We start from the raw sequence: 21,238 nt of genomic DNA on the forward strand, positions 1-21,238 counted from the left end.
ATACTTTAACAAATCTGGCGGAGGTTGAAACAATAAGAGCATGGAAGGAAGTACAGGCTATCACTGAAAGGAGAAGTGCAAATGGCCCTGTGAAGGTCTCAAGGACCCAGATGTGGGTTGATTTGATAAAGACCAGGGTAGTGAAAGAAAAATTTGATGGGCAGCCCAATAGGATCTTGTTAGAACTATGGCACCAATTAAAGCCAGAGCAGCAGTTCCAGCCACTGAGGCCCAGGACACCGAAGCCAAAGTCAAAGCCTCATGTCCAGCCTGTGTTCCTGCAAAACTTCCTGGGGGAAAGTACTCAGGCTTTTCCTGGGCCCTCACCCCCACAGGATGATGATTGGGCATTGTGGTTCGACTGAGGAGGGGTCAAGGTCCCCACCTTGGGGGATGTGGTGGGGGTCAGAGGCCACATGTAGAATTAGCAATTCATTGGTCCCCTGTGAATGTACAATGTGCCCTGGTGCTGGTGGACACAGGAGCTGACTGTTCTCTGATTTCTGGCAACCCTGAGCATTTTCCTGGGACCCCTGCTGTGATAGATGGCTTTGGGGGTAAGACAATTAGAGTGATGAAAGCCCAAATCCCACTGAGGATAGGGTGTTCACCCCCAAAGGAGTATACATTTCTCCCATTCCTGAATATATCTTGGGGGTAGATATCCTGCAGGGCCTGTGGTTACAGACCACTGCAGGTGAGTTCAGACTGAAGGTATGTGTGGTAAAGGCAGTTCTGAGGGGACATGCTAAGCACCCACCTGTAGCTCTGCCTGTATATAGGTGAGTGACAAATTCTAAGCAGTGTAAATTGCCTCAGGGGGGGGGGCACAAGGAAATTGGAGAAACTCTACAAGACTTCGAGAAGATGGGCATCATAAAGTCCACTCATAGTTCTTTCAGTTCCCCAGTGTAGCCAGTGAGAAAGCCAGACAGCTCCCTGCGTATGACTGTAGACTACAGGAAATTGAATGAAGTCACACCCGCTTTGCATGCTGCTGTCCCCTCTATAGCAGCCATTATGGATACACTCAGTCATGAGCTAGGGACATATCACTATGTTGTGGACCTTGCTAATGCTTTCTACTGACCTAGCACAGAAAAGTGAGGAACAGTTTGCCTTCACGTGGGAAGGCTGACAGTGGACATTCACTGTCCTTCCACAGGGATACCTCTACAGTCCCAACATCTGTCATGGATTTGTAGCTCAGGACTTGGCCACATGGAGGAAACCACAAACGGTGAGGCTCTATCACTGCATTGATAATATTATGCTCATATCTGATTCTCTTGCAGATTTAGAAGGGGCAGTTCCTAGACTGCTGCAACTTCTACAGGAGAAAGGATGGGATGTGAACAGGACCAAGGTTCCAGGACCTGGTTTATCTGTAAAATTCTTAGGGGATGTCTGGTCAGGTAAAACTACAGTTATTCCTGAAGCAGTCATAGACAAGGTCCAGGCTTTCCCTACCTCTTCCACTGTGGCAGTGTTACAAGAGTATTTTGATCTTTTGGGCTGCAGAAGAGCGTTTATCCCACACTTGGCAAAAATTGTGAAGCCCTTATATTGGTTGGTATGAAAGGGCATCATGTGGGACTGGGATGAAACATGTGCAGCTGCTTTTACTGCTGCCAAGTGGGCAGTCAAGGCCATACAGGCCTGGAGTGTAATGGACTCATCAAGGCCCTGTGAGCTAGTTGTTCATGTAACCAAAGATGGTTATGGATGGGGTCTTTGGCAGCAGCTTGAATGGACATGCCAACCTATTGGATTCTGGTCACAACTACAGAAAGGAGTAGAGGTCCAGTATACCTTGATAGAGAAAAAACTGGCTGCTGTGTACCATGCCTTGCTGGCTATGGAGCCCATCATCAGAACAGCTCCGACCAAGGTAATAACCACCTATCCCATCGCAGGGTGGGTGTGAGACTGGACCCAAAGGCCAGAGTGGTGTGGCAGATGCCTATACTGGCCAAATGGGGTGCATATTTATAGCAGCATAGCACCCTCTCTACTAGCCCCTTAAGTGGAGAACTCCAATGCTTATTAAGGCCAGTGACCTATACCAGTGGAAAGCAGGAAGAACTTGCTTTTGAGCCATTGGTAGCTGAGAGTACTTATCAGGAGGGAAAAGCCCCTATACCAGAAGATGCTTGGTATACAGACAGTTCTAGTCATGGGCAGCCCCCAAAGTGGAAGGCTGTGGCTTTCCATCCTAAGATTGAGACCATATGGATGGAGGATGGAGAGGGGAAGAGCAGCCCATGGGTTGAATTGAGGGCAGTATGGCTCATGATCACCCAGGAGCCCTCCCCCATAGCTGTCAGCACTGGGTTGTCTGCTGGGTTGTCTATCAGGGCTTGACCCTGTGGCTACTGACATGGTACCATGTCAACTGGAGGGTTGGACACTGGCTCTTTTTGGGGCAAGAGTTGTGGCAAGACCTATGGGCCTCTGGTCAGACTAAGACTGTTACTGTATATCATGTGACTAGCCATTTGCCTTTGGCATCCCCAGTGAATGAGGAAGCAGACACATTGGCCCAGGTTGGCTAGAAGGGAAGCCTGCCTCTGGTGTAGCTCAATGGTTACATCAGTGTTTGTTGCACATGGGGCAAAAGACAATGTAGGCTGTAGCCCATCAGTGGGGCTTGCCATTGCCCTTTGAAAAAGTCAGCCAAGCCTGGAAGGAGTGCCTTGTGTGCTCTAAGAGGGACTTATACTGAGTCCCTCAGCAACACTGGACAATAGTAAAGGGGCTGATACCCTTTGTCAGGTGGCAGATAAGACTATATTGGGCCTCTGTCCATATCAGAAGGATATTGGTATGCCAGTACATGTGTGGACACAGGTACTGGCCCATTGGTTGCTTTTCCTGCACATCGTGCAGATCAGCAAACCATTAAAAGGAGCCAAGAGTACCTGTTTGCAGCCTATGGCTGGCTGCAGGTGACTAAAAGTGATCAAGGCACCCACTTTACTGGACATATGTTACAAAAATGGGTGCAGCAATTAGGAATAAAGTGGAAGTTTCATGTATCATATAACCCTACTGGGATAGGCATAATAAAGAGGCATAATGGTTTGTTGAAATTTGGCCTTAAGTCAGACACCAATACTCAATGGGACTGGAGAAGCCCCAAAAAGGAGCCTTGAGCCCTGTGGACATGCTAATATACATTGCTGCCTCTCCTATACAACTGTATGTGCAAACCAAAGAGGAGTTATTAAAGCCAGGATATGGCCAGCAGAGCAACATCCTGCTACCAGCCCCAACTGCATTAAACCCTGGAGACACTGCTGAGTGGATGTGGTCCTGGACATTTTGACACATGGACCAGTGATGGCCGGCCCTTCTGGCACCTTGGGGAAAAGGCCTGGAAGCTGGCCTTGTGTGTAGTCCTGGAGTAACAACAGAGTAGCTCCCACAAAGATCACTGTAGTACACCCAAAACATCCAGGAGGTAAGAGCATCTTACGGGGAAGTTTTGTTTTACTTTATGGCCAGTGCATGTACCTCCTGTAGTCCTATATATTAACCCATCTGTAACTACCACAGGGAGGGGGGTGAAAGTCTGGTATACTAGACCAGGACAAGATCCCATTCCTGTCACTATCCTATCACAGGACCACTCTCTTGCATGTATCCTACCTGATGGACAAGATTTGCCTATTCTGGTATTGTTAAAACATGTATCTTGTCACCCTTAAGCTTATTTTGTTCTACAGTCCCTGTGGCCTGGATGTGCCCCCTGTCTGCAGCTGCCACATGATGATTGCTCTAAACTACCCACCTGTTCAGCTACTGCCTGCCCGAGGAATGGGCAAGCTATGGACTTAATCTGCATAGGACTTTAAAACTAGTTGAATCCTCCAGTTTGAGGATTATCATGACTTTATGTTATTAGTCTGATTGCAGTGCTCCAGTTTTCTTGCAGAGGGGCCATTGCAGAAGATGGGAAACAAGTAAATTGTGAGGCAAGATTTCTGGAGGGGTGGCCATTGGGTAAATTGCAATATTTCTAGAATCTGTCACCTGGCTTTTGTGCATCTCCATAAAATGGATGTTTCTAGGGGGTGGAGAGAAGTAGTCCATCTCCATATCAAGGGCAAGCGAGGCTTATCTAAACAGGAGAGATTGGGTGGGGGCTTCTTCTGCAGCCTGGTTGCAAGAAACACGGGGGAGCAAAAGTGGATGACTGCTTGTAAGAAATAAACTTTATTTCTCCCTTTGACTGATAATGGTTTCAAAGGTATTTTGCCCAGGGATTTCCCCCCTGGAGTTATAGCCTTAAGTACTTCTGCCTTCTTGGGCCCTTCCTCTATAAAAAAATATTAAAAATTATATTTTACACTTCACTGATATAAAGGTGAATATACTAATATTGTATATTAAAACATTTTCTTTGATGCTGAAGTTATTTCTTCATCTGATTTTAAAACCACTTAAAATGATTTTATGGGCCCCTAAAAGTCTTGTGGGCCATAGGCACTATACCTACTGTGCCCTGCTAGCAGGTAAGCTGGCTAGGGCTTTGGAGCCCTGGGAACATGGGGTTAAGAAAGAGGCCCTTGGTCCAGCTTCTGCATGAAATTCAGGTTCACTCTAATATGCTCATAAGAGGCTTTGGGAAGATCCAAAGATAGAGCTCACGGCATAGACTTCGGTGTTCTCACGATGGGTGGTGGCCTAGACCTGGTGGTTCTGAGGTCGGTACGTATGAGTGACTGTGAGCTAAAGCAGGAAAGGACAATCAGGATGGACAACTCATGATGACTGTGGTGACAGACTGAGTTTTTCATAGCTCAATACATAAATCAAAGCATTTTCCTCCCACAAATCCTTACACCCTACCTTCCTTGATGTTAACTAGCATTCATTGCCACAGAGGACAAATGATAGTGTACTTTCAAAAGCCAATATTTATGCCTTATTATTTTTGTGAAGATTTGTACTTTATTTGCAGTAAAATTTATCCTGTATGGTCTGCAGCTCTGTGAATATTTACAAAATCAAGTTCCGTCACCACCACCCCCACCAAATTTCCCAGTATCTTTTGCAATCAGCCCCTTCTCTCCATCCCAGCCCCAGGCAACTGCTGGTCTGTCTTCTGTTTCTGTAGTTTTGCCTTTGCATGAATGTCATATCAGATATTGTATGTAGCCTTTTGACTCTGTTTTTTTTCACATAGCATAATGCATTTGAGATTCATCCATGTTGGTGCATCACTTCATTCTTCTTATGATTCTGATACCAACTGCAGTATGTGTATATGCTTTTTAACACACCACCAAGCAATTCTGCAACACCCACTGGGTGTCCTACAATTCCATTCAATTCTGACACCATCTACCAAGAGATAGCATCAGATCCCACAGGTTAAGGGTTTGCTCCCGCAAGACTCCCCACAGTTCAGACACCAATCACAAGTCCAGGTTGTTACTTTGCTTCTCACCAACTGGCTATAAATTGGAGGTTCACCTCCTTGGTTTGATTAATTGGCTATAGCAGCTCACAGAACTGAGAGAAACATTTTACTTACTAGATTACCAGTTTATTATAAAAGGATGTAACTCAGGAACAAGCAGATGGAAAAGATGCGTAGGGCAAGATATGTCAGGGAGAGAGGCGGGGAGCTGCCATGCCTTCAACTATCCTGGCAACTCCACAAACCTGAAAGCTGGGTGCACCAACCTGGAAGCTCTCTCAACCCCATCCTTTTGAGTTTGTATGGGGGCTTTGTTACATAAGCATGATCCATTAAATCATTGGCTATTGGTGACTGAGCTCAGTCTCCAGCCTCTCTCCCCTTCTAGGAAGTGGGTGAGTGAGTGGTGGGGCTGAAAGTTCTGACCCTCTGAGCACCTTGTTGGCTCCTCTAGCAACCAGACCCCATCCTTAGGTGCTTTGCAAAAATTGTCTCAGTAACATAACAAAAGACACTTTAATTGCTCTTATCACAGGAAATTCCAAAGGTTTTAAAAGCTCAGTGCCAGGAAAGGGAATGAGACCAAATACATATTTCTTTTTATAAATCACACTATCACAGTTCCTTTTTATTGCTGAGGAGTATTGCATTATACAGATATACTGCAGTTTATTTCTGTATTCACCTGTTGAGGGATCTTTGGTTGTTTCTAATATTTGGTAATGTGAATAAAGCATTATAAGCATTTGTGTACTGATTTTTGTGTATGAATAAAGATTTTTAAAAAATTTCATTTGAGTAAGTACCTAGGAGTAGAATTACTAGGTCATATAGTAAGTATATACTCAACTTTATAAAAAATTGATAAAACTGTCTTCCAAAGTAGGATGCATTATTTTGCATCCTGCCAGCAAAATATGAGAGTTCCAGTTGCTCTACATTCTTGTTAGCACTTGATTCTGTTCTGCGTATTTATTAAGCCATTCTAGTGGTTGTGAAGTGGTATCTCATTTTAATTTGCATTTCCCCAGTGACTAATGCTGTTTAGCATCTTCTTATGTGCTTATTTGTGTTAAAAGAAAACTACAGGCCTAACATGGAGTCACTTCTGCTGGACCAAGTCACCAAATGGGGCATAACACCTAACCTAATTGCAGTTTCAGCCTCCCCAAAAATGTAGTCAGTCAGCAATTTTCTGGTTAGTGTAAGTAAGACAGTCTGTCACTCAAGGTCATAACATAAGCAAGAATGTTTGCCCTTCCCCTTAATTCTCTTTGGTTCCAGGATATATAAACATCCTGGCATAGTTTCTGCAAATGTCATGTACTCCTTTGAAGCCTTCCTTGCCTGCCTCCTCAAGGATATAAAATCTTCCTGTGACTGTAGCTCCTCAGAACACTTCTATTGGTAGAAGCTGTGTCTCTGGGGCTAGTCCTCCATTTGGCTTGACAAGGTAAAATTTCTGAAATGTCCTGAATTAAGTGACATAAGGGCTAGTGAATGAGGGACAGAAACAAGCGGAGCTCATCAGTCAATAACCATGGGCCATAGCTAAGCAGAAACTCTAGTTCCTGGATGAAGTCATTTCAACAAGCATCTAGAAAGTTCCCAGGACCACTGTGTCCCCCTTGTGCATGACCAGTGTCTGGCCTTCGTTGACAACCAACCTGCAAACCTCTATGGCCTAACCACCTGTCCCCTGGCCTTTCCCCACTTCTTGTTAACCCACCTTCCTTATCTGTAGCCAGTGGGAATTTAACAAACTTTCTTTCCTTAAGACCCCCTCATAAATGTGCCCAGTTTCCTGAGTTTGGGGGACAAGTTGTTTCTGTTAACTGGCCTTGCTGCTGGTGAAGCAGAAATTTCCTGTGCCATGACTTAGTCCTTATCTGGCTAGTATCTAAAGGATCAATAAACCCTTTCATCTCAGAGATCTCTCCGTGTCTACAGTTTTTGATTTATCAGGCTCAAAGAAAACTATTCAAGGTGCCTATTTCAAGGTGACTTTAATGACTTGTCATCAGCATTTGTCATCTACTATCTTCTTTGGTGAAGTTTCCCTTCAGATCTCTTGCCCTTTTTTTAATTTGCTAAGTTAATACTTTTGATTTGCAGGAGTCTGGGCATTTGAGCACCACAACACTTTGACAGTGATGAGACACTCTTCCACCCAAAGCAGCATGACCTTTTACCATCACTCCCTAAATGGCTAAGCAAATTTTTATGGGCAAATTACTGTATATAGAATAAATATTTTTAATTCTAAGTGACAGAGATTTTGATAGCAAATCTATCAGATAAACCCAGAGATCCCATCTCATCCTATAGTGGTAGAAAGAGAGGAGATTTTGGAAATGGACAAGTCTATTTTGAAACCTGGCATTAACTTCATAAGCTGTGTGGCTTTGGACACTTTACCTCTTTAAGCCTTTGGTTTCTTTATCTGTTAAATGATTATCTCTACCTGCAAGGCAATTCTGACACTGACTACCTAGAATTAGGACAAATTTCACAGATTGAGGGCAAAGGCTTCCATAAAACTACATTCACTTCAGGTCTCAGCCACAAATATTGGGGCTCCCAGGCAACAGATACTTCTCACCAACTGGCTACAAATGTGGGGGTTCCCAGTACCCTCAGATTTTATAATTCACTAGAACAACTCACAGAACTCAGGAAGGCACTGTATTTGTGGATACAATTTTGTCATAAAGTACAAAAAACAGGACTGGTCAAGTGAAAAAGCACAACAGGTGGGATCTAGGGGAGTCCAAAAGGGTCCAAATCTTCTGTAGTCTCAGGATGCTTCAGAGTTTTTACTGAAGTTGATTTCACAGGCCTGATTGAGTCATTGCCCATGTGATTGAACTCAGTCTCCAGACCCCTCTACTCTTTCCTGGTAGGTTGGGCTGATACCAAATGGCTCAAAACCCCAACCTTTTAATCACAAAGTTGGTCTTTCTGGGGTGAACCGCCCCCTTCCTGAGTCACTTTATTAGCATAAACTCAGGTGTGCTCCAAAGGCCTTTCATGAATAATTTAGGAAATTTCACAGATTTAGTTTTCCTCCCAGAAACCACTTTTTTTTTAACATACATCACTGTATGTGACATTTTTTAACATAGAGCACTGCCTAACAGATTTGTTAAGAGCTTAATGCATTTAACAGTGTGGTACATAGTAGGCACTCAATAAATAATAATTACAGGTTATTAACATGTGATAGCTCATAAATATTAAGAAAAGTTCTTTGTATAACACCTGTACAGTACCATATATAAAAGGATACTTTTTAAAGCATTTCAATGATGATAGGATTACTTTGTTGTCTTACAAAAATCTCTTTTTACTAAAGTTGTTAGAGCCAAGTGGAACTGGTACAGGCCTCCCTTGGCAAAATAAGGACCTGCTAGCAGATCTTTCAGTTGTGGAAAGAAGGGAATAAACGGAGAGAGGTCAATTTTATTAATGATTAAACTCACATTAAAATACATTTTAATTAAAAAACTTTAATTCACAAGGTTATGTATGTTTTTTCTTACTGTACCTCCAGGAGGGAAAATGTATTCCCAGCCTGAGGCAAATAAACCTTTGAGGCTGAAATCAGTCAAAGGGAGAAATAAAGTGGGAGAAACCCATTTATTGCTTACAAGCAGTTGTCTACTCCTGTTCACCTGTGTCTCTCGTGACCTGGCTGCGAAGACCCCACAAAACCTCTCTGGTTCAGGTGCATACTCACTCCCCATCTCCCTTGTAATCACCTATTGATATATGGAGATGCACTAAGGCCAGATAAAAGATGCTGGAAATATTGCAAATTTACCCATACTTACCAATGGGAATTAAAAAGTAATGGATGAGCCATGTCACTCCAGTTAAGGTAGATAAGGCAACAGTGACATATGGTGCACTTCTGAAACAAGAAACTCCCAAAGAAGGTCTCATGAAATTGGGGGTCTCAGAGTATCTGGATCTGGGTGACTAGAATTAAGTGCTAATGGCGAGAAAACTGTTAGAGGGGTATCAAACCCAAACTTAGACAAAACTGTGAAACTGGCAGAATTTATCTTCAGACCTATCACTCTCCTTTGAGCTCTTACCACTCCTCTTCCAACTTTCCAATGCCCACATACTCTTTTTGGATGTTCTTGTCTCTCTTCCCAGGTCTGCCCAACTTGGATAGCCAGTAAGATTCTGAATCTAATTTTCTATGCAATGCTCATTCAAATTTACATTTAATGATCTCTTAACCAATAATAAAAGAGCAAAAAATTTGAACAGATACTTCATTAAAGAAGATATAAAGGTGGCAAATAAATACATGAAAAGATGACCAGCATTAGTGACTGGGGAGAGGCAAATTAAACCCACAGTGAAATACCACTACATATTCACCAGAATGGTGAATTAAATCACTGCTCAAAATAAATGTTTTAAAATTAAAGAGATTGAAGATACGAAGCATTAGCAAGGATGTAAAGCAATTGAGAGTCCCATACTGCTGGTAGGGATGCATATTGGTATAGCTATTTTGGAAAACAGTGTTGACAATTCCTTAAAAAAGTAAAAGTACATGTACCATATGACCTAGCCACTCTACTTCTAGATATTTACCCAAGAAAAATGAAAGTGGATTGCCACACAAAGACTCATATGCAAATGTTCACAGCAGCTCCATTTTCAACAGCCTTAAACTATACATAACCTACATAAATCTACTCAGGCTGCAGTAACAAAATACCAGATTATATCGCTTAACAACAGAAATTCATTTTCTCACAGTTGTGGAGGCTGGAAAGTCCAAGATCCAGGTTCCAATAGGGTTCAGGTCTGGCAGGCACTCTCTTCTTGGCCTATGGATGGCTCCTTTGTCCTTACATGGCCTTTCCTCTGAGGGTGCTTGGAGAGACAAAAGAGAATAAGTGAGCAAGAAAGCTCCTGATGTTTCTTCTTATAAGGACACTAATCCTATCTGATCAGGGCCCCACCCTATAACTTCATTTTACCTTAATTACTTCCTAAAGACCCTATTTCCAAATACAGTAACATTGGGGGTTAAAGCATCAACATACTAATTTTTTTTTTTGCAGGGGATGGCGGGGATACACTTCAGTATATAACACAACCCAAAGGCCCATCAACGGGGGAATGGATAAACTAATCATGGTGTACCCATACAGTGGCATACTTTAATTACTACTCAGTAATTAAAAGGAATAGACTATTGATATAGTCAACACTCTGGAAAAACTCAAAATTAAGCAGAGCAAAAGAAGCCATACAAAAAGAGTACATACTAGGCAATTCCACTTATATAAAATCTTAGAAATGCACAATCATCAATAGCAACAGCAAGTAGATTAGTGATGGCCTGGGGATGTGGAAAAGGGAGAGGGAGAGGAGGGACGGATTACAAAGTGACACAAGAAAATTGATGGGTTTGGTAAATATATTCATTATCTTGATTGCATTCATGGTTTCACAGTTAATGGTTTCATTATATTGTCTAAACATGTGCAGCTTATTGTGTCAATTATACATCAATGAATCTATAAAATAATTTGCATTTATTTATTTAGCCCTTACTTGGACATGGGTACCCTGTACAGAGCCACTAGTGGCTCTTTCTTCACTCATTGGCCTCCTTGCCTGAGCAAGGATTTTTGTGTGTTCCCCCAAATATTGAGAAGTCTTCCTACAAAGACAAACAACAATCAAGGATAGCAAAGTATTTTCTTCTAAGATATATTTGAAAATCTGAAGAAAATTACAAACCCATTTATATGGTTTTAGACTACTTAGTAGTCATATTAACCTGTCTCTGGAGAAATGATGTGCCATGCCTGATGATGCCAGGGTATCACCTCAGAAATCACATGCCCAGGAATGCATGTCTGATCTGTGCACCTGTGTATCAGTGCACAGGCAGCAATTACCACTATGTCTACACAATGACTGATAGTCTGTAACTTCATTTATAATTTCAGCATGTATTTGGGATAATGTTCCAGGAATTTGGGTATCATCCAGGTACTAAGCCAAGTCCCTAAGCTCCCAAGCTCCAGTGCAGAAGATGTTTCTTGCCACCATTCCCATAGGTGGCAGGGGCTGGTGGATGCTGGTGGGTCCTGGCAGTGACAGTAGCCAGTGTGTGTGGACTGGTAAAAATGAGGTCTACCTCTCTTTGTGAAAAGCATGGCCACAGTGCTTTGCAGCTCCTGCCATCAGGATGTAGAATCTATTTTACCATTCCTTGAATTTGGGATGGCCTTGTAACTTGCTCTGACCAAAGGGATGTGGCAAAAGTGACATTGGGCAAGTTCCAGAACCTAGGCCTAGATCTTGCAGCTTCCCCATGGTCCTCTTGCATACTCCTGCGGCCATGTACACCTGCATTACATGACTGAGTGACAGCTGGAGAGAAGCACTAGCATTCAAGGCCCCAGGTTCATAAATAAAGTCATCTTAGATGACCAGTCCCAGACCAGAAGATTGCAAGCTCATGAGTGACCTAGGTGAGACCAGCAGAACTGTCCGGCAGGTCCAGTCCCAGCTGCAGAATCATAAGCAAATGAATGTTACTGTTGTAAGTGGCTAAGTTTTGGAGTGGCTTGTTATATAGTAATAGATGCCTGTAATGCTCACTAAAGGACCAGCCATCTGTGAAATCTAAGGCAGTTCCCAGTAAGTTCCTAAGAATCGGGTTCCAGTGTTTGCACTGCCTTGCATCACAATACTGTCAAGTCACTTACCATCTGCACCTCAATTATTTTGCTCGTTAAACAGGAGCATCATCATGTATTTCAGAGGGTGTGCTGAAAAATGTATTCTTGTAGGATGTTTCTATATGTAATTGTGGGGGAGTACAAAGCTTAGTCACATATTTAGAAAGTGGGTCTATTTTGATAGCTTTGGCTAATAAGGTTTCTCTGTTGAGGTTGTCCTTAAATAGACTCACTGTCAGCCTATTCTGATTTTACTAGCAGACAGTCTTCAGACTGATTACTGCCTCTTCCTTCTTGTCTACCCTGCTCCCCTTCTCCCCCCACTACATGCCCTTCCTGTTGTCTCTGAGGCAGGAGACCTGGGATGGATGGATGTTGCAGTCTTTTATCCTGTTCCTTCAGGAAAGCCTGCATCTTATTTCTTTTCTGCTCCTTGCACAGTGCCCTACATGTAATAGGTGCACAATATGTGGTGAATGATGGCACTATTAAACTGTCAATGCTTGGGTAGAAAGACCTGAGGAAGGTAAAATTATTTCATTAGAGAGACAGGCTGCCTTTTAAGAGGTACCTGCTAAAACCATTGTCTAGGACGGGTTCAACAAAGGACCTTGAGGCAGATCCTATTTTGAAAGAATTGTCTGAGTTGGCTCTTTTGCTAGGCAACGATCAAGCCAGTGGTGGCCCATTAGAGGAAGGAAGCAAATGGGGCAAGCTTCCTGGCTAGGGCCTTTTCTAATCCCTTTTATGTGGTTGTCTGCTGGGGCGAGGTTGGAGAAAATGCATTGGACCAAGGACCTTACCTGAATGAAAGGTTTCTAACACTCAGATTACATCTCTTTGGGCGTTAACATTATTCAACACTTCTGATGCTTGAGATGGTACCAGCTAAGGTCAGAAGGCAGGAAGGGCCATCAAGGATCCCTAAAGGGCAACTTAACTCAATGGCAAGGGGAGCCTGGAATGGCAACCTGGGCTCCACACCAGCCTGGAGGCTGTCATATTGGGGAGGCTGGTGTGGGCAGAATATATCTAAGGCAGGAAACCTTTCCAGCTCTAGTCACCTGGCACTTTGAATAATCTTTGGAGACAATAAGCTCTGGCCTAGTGTACCGGTGTGAGGAGAGACAACCTCTTTATCTCTCCCTTATTCTCTGACAACTATTTTATCTCTGATTAAGGGTATGGGGTATAGAGCCCAAAGTATCTGGGTTTAAGCCCCAGTTCTATCAATTACCACTTTATAGGGTAGTTACAGGAATTAAGTGAGAGATGCATGTAACTTGCTCAGAACGATTTAATACAGAGTGAAATGCCAGTAAATACTGGCTGCATAATTTCACAAGTGTAGGCAGATGACATAGGGCTGTGCAAAATGTCCTCTTTTTAACGGTGTTCCCATGGCACCAATGGCTGATTCTCTGGCTTTCCCTCCAAAAGGCACTTAGAGGGAGTGAGGAATGGCGCTTAGTCGTGACCACCAGCAACAGCACATATCCTTGCCCATGGTGCTGCCTGCAGAGGCAACACTTTCAGTGTCCTTCAGCCTCAAGGTGGCTCTCTTTGTCCCAGCTTTAAGGTGAGCACCAAGAAGCATGCATAGGATGATTTAGGACTAGCACCAAAGGGAGCCCCAGGCAGGAAAGACACCCACTTTCACATGGCAAAACTGGACTCAAGCTGTCTGAAGGGACATTGAAGAGAAATGGGACTTTGCCTTACTACCTTAACTGGAGTGACATGGCTCATCCATTACTTTTTTTTTTTTTTTTTTTTTTTTTTTTTGAGAGGGCATCTCTCATATTTATTGATCAAATGGTTGTTAACAACAATAAAATTCAGTATAGGGGGGTCAATGCTCAATGTACAATCATTAATCCATCTCAAGCCTGATTCTCGTCAGTCTCCAATCTTCTGAAGCATAACGAACAAGTTCTTACATGGTGAACGAATTCTTACAGAGTGAATAAATTCTTACATGGTGAACAGTACAAGGGCATTCATCACAGAAACTTTCGGTTTTGATCATGCAATATGACCTATAAACCATCAGGTCAAATATGAATATTCATTTGATTTTTGTACTTGATTTATATGTTGATCCCACATTTCTCCTATTATTATTATTATTTTTATTTTTAATAAAATGCTGAAGTGGTAGGTAGATGCAAGATAAAGGTAGAAAACATAGTTTAGTGCTGTAAGAAGGCAAATGTAGATGATCAGATGATCAGGTGTGTGCCTATGGACTAAGTATTAATCCAGGCTAGACAAGGGCAGCAAGACATCCACGGATGCAGAAGATTTCTCTCAAAGCAGGGGGGGTGAGGTTCTGAGCCTCACCTCTGTTGATCCCCAAATTCTCACCTGATGGCCCCCCTGCGACTGTGCCTGTCTTAGGTTGTTCCTCCCTTGAGGAATCTTACCCGTCTCTGGCTAACCAGTCATCTTCCGGGGCCATACAGGGAAATGTAAAGTTGGTAAGTGAGAGAGAAGCCATATTGTTTGCAAAGGTTAGCTTTTTACTTCTTTGCAGATTTATGCCCTGTGGCTTCTATGCCCAGCATTTGTCTCGAGGTATCTTTACCACCTGGAGGAATTATGATACTCGGTAAATTCGATATTAGGCACGAATTCTATTTAAGGTTTCTAATTAGGAAGGAAGAAGAAAAGCTATAGATGTAGCATATGAAGGAAACTTGGGAGGATTGATTATTTCTTTGACATATCTTCTTGTATAGTACCTTAAGTATGTATAGGTTTTAAACTACTAACTAATTTGCACACACATATTAACATAATAGGAATACGGTGACATAAACAAAGCAAATCTATAATTACCAGCCATCTCCAGTGAAGCCAAGAAAACCATTTAGGCACCCTAGGCATTTGTGAAAATTTATCTATAATATGATGGATATTTTCCAACTGTACTTGAACCATCAGACAAATTAAAGCAGCCCATTTCTGGGATCTGTTCACATCCCATATGTTCTTTTAACCATAGATAGTCTAAGTCATGAGATTTTGGGGTGCTACAACTTGCACCCCTCCCAACTCCTGGTTGAGTTCCAACAGTACAGATCCAGTCAAATTCGTTGTCTCACTGTATGCACATGCCAGCCTAGACATCTCCCTCCTCCTTCTTATGGCAAGTTCAGGAGACGGTGGGCTGGATGCAGCCACAACCGCAGCATCGTCCGGATCCCTGGGGAGGCTTTTTGATGATCATCCCCCGGCACGAGTCATCCAGAGAGTGCTGATGCCGGAAGCTCCTCCTCATATCGTATCTTATTTCATTTTCTGGGTATCCAAGCTAGGCCTTGATCTTCTGCGTAGAAACAAACAGACCCTTTGCCCACACTTTGACATGCCCTCTATACCACTGTGCAGAACTCATTGGAGGTCAGCACACAGTAACTGCTTTTTTTTTTTTTTTTTTAATTAAGAGAAAGGAATATTATCAGAAAAGAGTACCTCCATAGCTGATCATCTGACACCCTTTAAGTGATCAACATTAAGGATATTTAAAGCATGCGTTGATCTTTGATTTACCAATAGTTTTATCCTGTTAACGAGTAATCCCCTTTTCTTTCTTTCTTTCTTTCTTTTTTTTTTTTTTTTTAAATTTTTAATCTACCCTTACATGAAGAATACTATGTTTACTATGCTCTCCCCTATATCAGGTCCCCCCTAACAACCCCATTACGGTTACTGTCCATCAGCTTAGCAAAATGTGGTAGAGTCACTACTTGTCCTCTCTGTGTTGTGCAGCCCACCCTCCCCTTTCTCCCTCCCCCCCATGCATGCTAATCTTAATACCCCCCTTCTTCTTCCCCCCCCTTATCCCTCCCTGCCCACCCATCCTCCCCAGTTCCTTTCCCTTTAGTACCTGTTAGTCCATTTTTGGGTTCTGTAATTCTGCTGCTGTTTTGTTCCTTCAGTTTTTCCTTTGTTCCTATACTCCTCAGATGAGTGAAATCATTTGGTATTTCTCTTTCTCCGCTTGGCTTATTTCACTGAGCATAATACTCTCCAGCTCCATCCATGTTGCTGCAAATGGTTGGATTTTTCCACTTCTTATGGCTGAGTAGTATTCCATTGTGTATATGTACCACATCTTCTTTATCCATTCATCTACAGATGGACATTTAGGTTGCTTCCAATTCTTGGCTATTGTAAATAGTGCTGCAATAAACATAGGAGTGCATCTGTCTTTCTCAAACTTGATTGCTGCGTTCTTAGGGTAAATTCCTAGGAGTGGAATTCCTGGGTCAAATGGTAGGTCTGTTTTGAGCATTTTGATGCACCTCCATACTGCTTTCCACAATGGTTGAACTAATTTACATTCCCACCAGCAGTGTAGGAGGGTTCCCCTTTCTCCACAGCCTCGCCAACATTTGTTGTTGTTTGTCTTTTGGATGGCAGCTATCCTTACTGGTGTGAGGTGATACCTCATTGTAGTTTTAATTTGCATTTCTCTGATAATTAGCGATGTGGAGCATCTTTTCATGTGTCTCTTGGCCATCTGTATTTCTTTTTTGGAGAACTGTCTGTTCAGTTCCTCTGCCCATTTTTTAATTGGGTTATTTGTTTTTTGTTTGTTGAGGCGTGTGAGCTCTTTATATATTCTGGACGTCAAGCCTTTATCAGATCTGTCATTTTCAAATATATTCTCCCATACTGAAGGGTTCCTTTTTGTTCTATTGATGGTGTCTTTCGCTGTACAGAAGCTTTTCAGCTTAATGTAGTCCCACTTGCTCATTTTTGCTGTTGTTTTCCTTGCCCGGGGAGATATGTTCAAGAAGAGATCACTCATGTTTATGTCTAAGAGGTTTTTGCCTATGTTTTTTTCCAAGAGTTTAATGGTTTCATGACTTACATTCAGGTCTTTGATCCATTTTGAGTTTACCTTTGTATATGGGGTTAGACAATGGTCCAGTTTCATTCTCCTACATGTAGCTGTCCAGTTTTGCCAGCACCATCTGTTGAAGAGACTGTCATTTTGCCATTGTATGTCCATGGCTCCTTTATCAAATATTAATTGACCATATATGTTTGGGTTAATTTCTGGGGTCTCTAATCTGTTCCACTGGTCTGTGGCTCTGTTCTTGTGCCAGTACCAAATTGTCTTGATTACTATGGCTTTGTAGTAGAGCTTGAAGTTGGGGAGTGAGATCCCCCCTACTTTATTCTTCTTTTTCAGGATTGCTTTGGCTATTCGGGGTCTTTGGTGTTTCCATATGAATTTTTGAATTATTTGTTCCAATTCATTGAAGAATGTTGCTGGTAATTTGAGAGGGATTGCATCAAATTTGTATATTGCTTTCGGCAGGATGGCCATTTTGACGATATTAATTCTTCCTAGCCATGAGCATGGGATGAGTTTCCATTTATTAGTGTCCCCTTTAATTTCTCTTAAGAGTGACTTGTAGTTTTCAGAGTATAAGTCTTTCACTTCCTTGGTTAGGTTTATTCCTAGGTATTTTATTCTTTTTGATGCAATGGTGAATGGAATTGTTTTCCTGATTTCTCTTTCTATTGATTCGTTGTTAGTGTATAGGAAAGCTACAGATTTCTGTGTGTTGATTTTGTATCCTGCAACTTTGCTGTATTCCGATATCAGTTCTAGTAGTTTTGGAGTGGAGTCTTTAGGGTTTTTTATGTACAGTATCATATCATCTGCAAATAGTGACAGTTTAACTTCTTCTTTACCAATCTGGATTCCTTGTATTTCTTTGTTTTGTCTGATTGCCGTGGCTAGGACCTCCAGTACTATGTTAAATAACAGTGGGGAGAGTGGGCATCCCTGTCTGGTTCCCGATCTCAGTGGAAATGCTTTCAGCTTCTCGCTGTTCAGTATAATGCTGGCTGTGGGTTTATCATATATGGCCTTTATTATGTTGAGGTACTTGCCCTCTATTCCCATTTTGCTGAGAGTTTTTATCATGAATGGATGTTGAATTTTGTCAAATGCTTTTTCAGCATCTATGGAGATGATCATGTGGTTTTTGTCTTTCTTTTTGTTGATGTGGTGGATGATGTTGATGGATTTTCGAATGTTGTACCATCCTTGCATCCCTGGGATGAACCCCACTTGGTCATGGTGTATGATCCTTTTGATATACTGTTGAATTCTGTTTGCTAATATTTTATTGAGTATTTTTGCATCTACATTCATCAGGGATATTGGTCTGTAATTTTCTTTTTTGGTGGGGTCTTTTCCTGGTTTTGGTATTAGGGTGATGTTGGCTTCATAGAATGAGTTTGGGAGTATTCCCTCTTCTTCTATTTTGTGGAACACTTTAAGGAGAATGGGTATTATGTCTTCTCTGTGTGTCTGATAAAATTCCGAGGTAAATCCGTCCGGCCCCGGGGTTTTGTTCTTGGGTAGTTTTTTGATTACTGTTTCAATTTCTTTGCTTGTAATTGGTTTGTTTAACTTTTGTGTTTCTTCCTTGGTCAGTCTTGGGAGGTTGTATTTTTCTAGGAAGTTGTCCATTTCTTCTAGGTTTTCCAGCTTGTTGGCATATAGGTTTTCATAGTAGTCTTTAATAATTCTTTGTATTTCTGTGGAGTCTGTCGTGATTTTTCCATTCTCATTTCTGATTATGTTGATTTGTGTTGACTCTCTTTTTCTCTTAATAAGTTGGGCTAGAGGCTTATCTATTTTGTTTATTTTCTCAAAGAACCAGCTCTTGGTTTCGTTGATTTTAGCTATTGTTTTATTCTTCTCAATTTTGTTTATTTCTTCTCTGATCTTTATTATGTCCCTCCTTCTGCTGACTTTAGGCCTCATTTGTTCTTCTTTTTCCAGTTTTAATAATTGTGATGTTAGACTATTCATTTGGGATTGTTCTTCCTTCTTCAAGTGTGCCTGGATTGCTATATACTTTCCTCTTAAGACTGCTTTCGCTGCATCCCACAGAAGTTGGGGCTTAGTGTTGTTGTTGTCATTTGTTTCTATATATTCCTTGATCTCTATTTTGATTTGTTCATTGATCCATTGATTATTTAGTAGCATGTTGTTAAGCCTCCATGTGTTTGTGAGCCTTTTTGTTTTCTTTGTAGAATTTATTTCTACTTTCATACCTTTGTGGTCTGAAAAATTGGTTGGTAGAATTTCAATATTGTGGAATTTACTGAGGCTCTTTTTGTGAGCTAGTATGTGGTCTATTCTGGAGAATGTTCCATGTGCACTTGAGAAGAATGTATATCCTGTTGCTTTTGGATGTAAAGTTCTATAGATGTCTATTAGGTCCATCTGTTCTAGTGTGTTGTTCAGTGCCTGTGTGTCTTTACTTATTTTCTGCCCAGTGGATCTATCCTTTGGGGTGAGTGGTGTGTTGAAGTCTCCTACAATGAATGCATTGCAGTCTATTTCCCTCTTTAGTTCTGTTAGTATTTGCTTCACATATGCTGGTGCTCCTGTATTGGGTGCATATATATTTAGAATGGTTATATCCTCTTGTTGGACTGAGCCCTTTATCATTATGTAGTGGCCTTCTTTATCTCTTGTTACTTTCTTTGTTTTGAAGTCTATTTTGTCTGATATTAGTACTGCAACCCCTGCTTTCTTCTCACTGTTGTTTGCCTGAAATATGTTTTTCCATCCCTTGACTTTTAGTCTATGCTTATCTTTGGGTTTAAGGTGAGTTTCTTGTAAGCAGCATATAGATGGGTCTTGCTTTTTTATCCATTCTATTACTCTATGTCTTTTGATTGGTGCATTAAGTCCATTTACATTTAGGGTGACTATTGAAAGATATGTACTTATTGCCATTGCAGGCTTTAGATTCGTGGTTACCAAAGGTTCAAGGTTAGCTTCTTTAGTATCTTACTGCCTAACTTAGCTCGCTTATTGAGCTGTTATATACACTGTCTGGAGAGTCTTTTCTTCTCTCCCTTCTTATTCCTCCTCCTCCATTCTTCATATGTTGTGTGTTTTGTTCTGTGCTCTTTTTAGGGGTGCTCCCATCTAGAGCAGTCCCTGTAGGATGCCCTGTAGAGGTGGTTTGTGGGAAGCAAATTCCCTCAGCTTTTGCTTGTCTGGGAATTGTTTGATCCCACCATCATATTTAAATGATAGTCGTGCTGGATACAGTATCCTTGGTTCAAGGCCCTTCTGTTTCATTGCATTAAGTATATCATGCCATTCTCTTCTGGCCTGTAGGGTTTCTGTTGAGAAGTCTGATGTTAGCCTGATTGGTTTTCCTTTATAGGTGACCTTTTTCTCTCTAGCTGCCTTTAAAACTCTTTCCTTGTCCTTGATCCTTGCCATTTTAATTATTATGTGTCTTGGTGTTGTCCTCCTTGGATCCTTTCTGTTGGGGGTTCTGTATAATTCCATGGTCTGTTCGATTATTTCCTCCCCCAGTTTGGGGAAGTTTTCAGCAATTATTTCTTCAAAGACACTTTCTATCCCTTTTCCTCTTTCTTCCTCTTCTGGTATCCCTATAATACGAATGTTTTTCCTTTTGTATTGGTCACATATTTCTCTTAGTGTTGTTTCATTCCTGGAGATCCTTTTATCTCTCTCTCTGTCAGCTTCTATACGTTCCTGTTCTCTGGCTTCTATTCCTTCAATGGCCTCTTGCATCTTATCCATTCTGCTTATAAATCCTTCCAGGGATTGTTTCACTTCTGTGATCTCTTTCCTGACATCTGTGATCTCCTTCCGGACTTCATCCCACTGCTCTTGCATTTTTCTCTGCATCTCATCCCACTGCTCTTGCATTTTTCTCTGCATCTCATCCCATTGCTCTTGCATTTTTTTCTGCATCTCTGTCAGCATGTTCATGATTTTTATTTTGAATTCTTTTTCAGGAGGACTAGTTAGGTCTGTCTCCTTCTCAGGTGTTGTCTCTGTGATCTTTGTCTGCCTGTAGTTTTGCCTTTTCATGGTGATAGAGATAGTTTGCAGAGCTGGTACAAGTGACCGCTGGAAGAGCTTCCCTTCTTGTTGGTTTGTAGCCTTTTCCTGGGAGAATAGCGACCTCTAGTGGCTTGTGCTGGGCAGCTGTGCGCAGACAGGGCTTCTGCTTCCTGCCCAGTTGCTTTGGGGTTTATCTCCGCTGTTGCTGTG

At 41.8% G+C, this 21,238-nt stretch overlaps 1 long non-coding RNA gene across 2 annotated transcripts in view; it reads right to left on the reverse strand.

Annotated features, from left to right (window-relative positions):
* The window catches only part of LOC118972206 (uncharacterized), a 49,987-nt gene that overhangs the window by 8,612 nt on the left and 20,137 nt on the right, over positions 1-21,238 (reverse strand). For both annotated transcript variants that reach the window (XR_012133765.1, XR_005061058.2), the window contains exon 2: positions 10,209-10,327. This is a non-coding gene — a long non-coding RNA (uncharacterized lncRNA). The remainder of the gene's footprint in view (positions 1-10,208; positions 10,328-21,238) is intronic.

The sequence above is a fragment of the Manis javanica genome, chromosome 8 (genome assembly GCF_040802235.1).
Source record: "Manis javanica isolate MJ-LG chromosome 8, MJ_LKY, whole genome shotgun sequence".
NCBI lineage: Eukaryota > Metazoa > Chordata > Mammalia > Pholidota > Manidae > Manis > Manis javanica.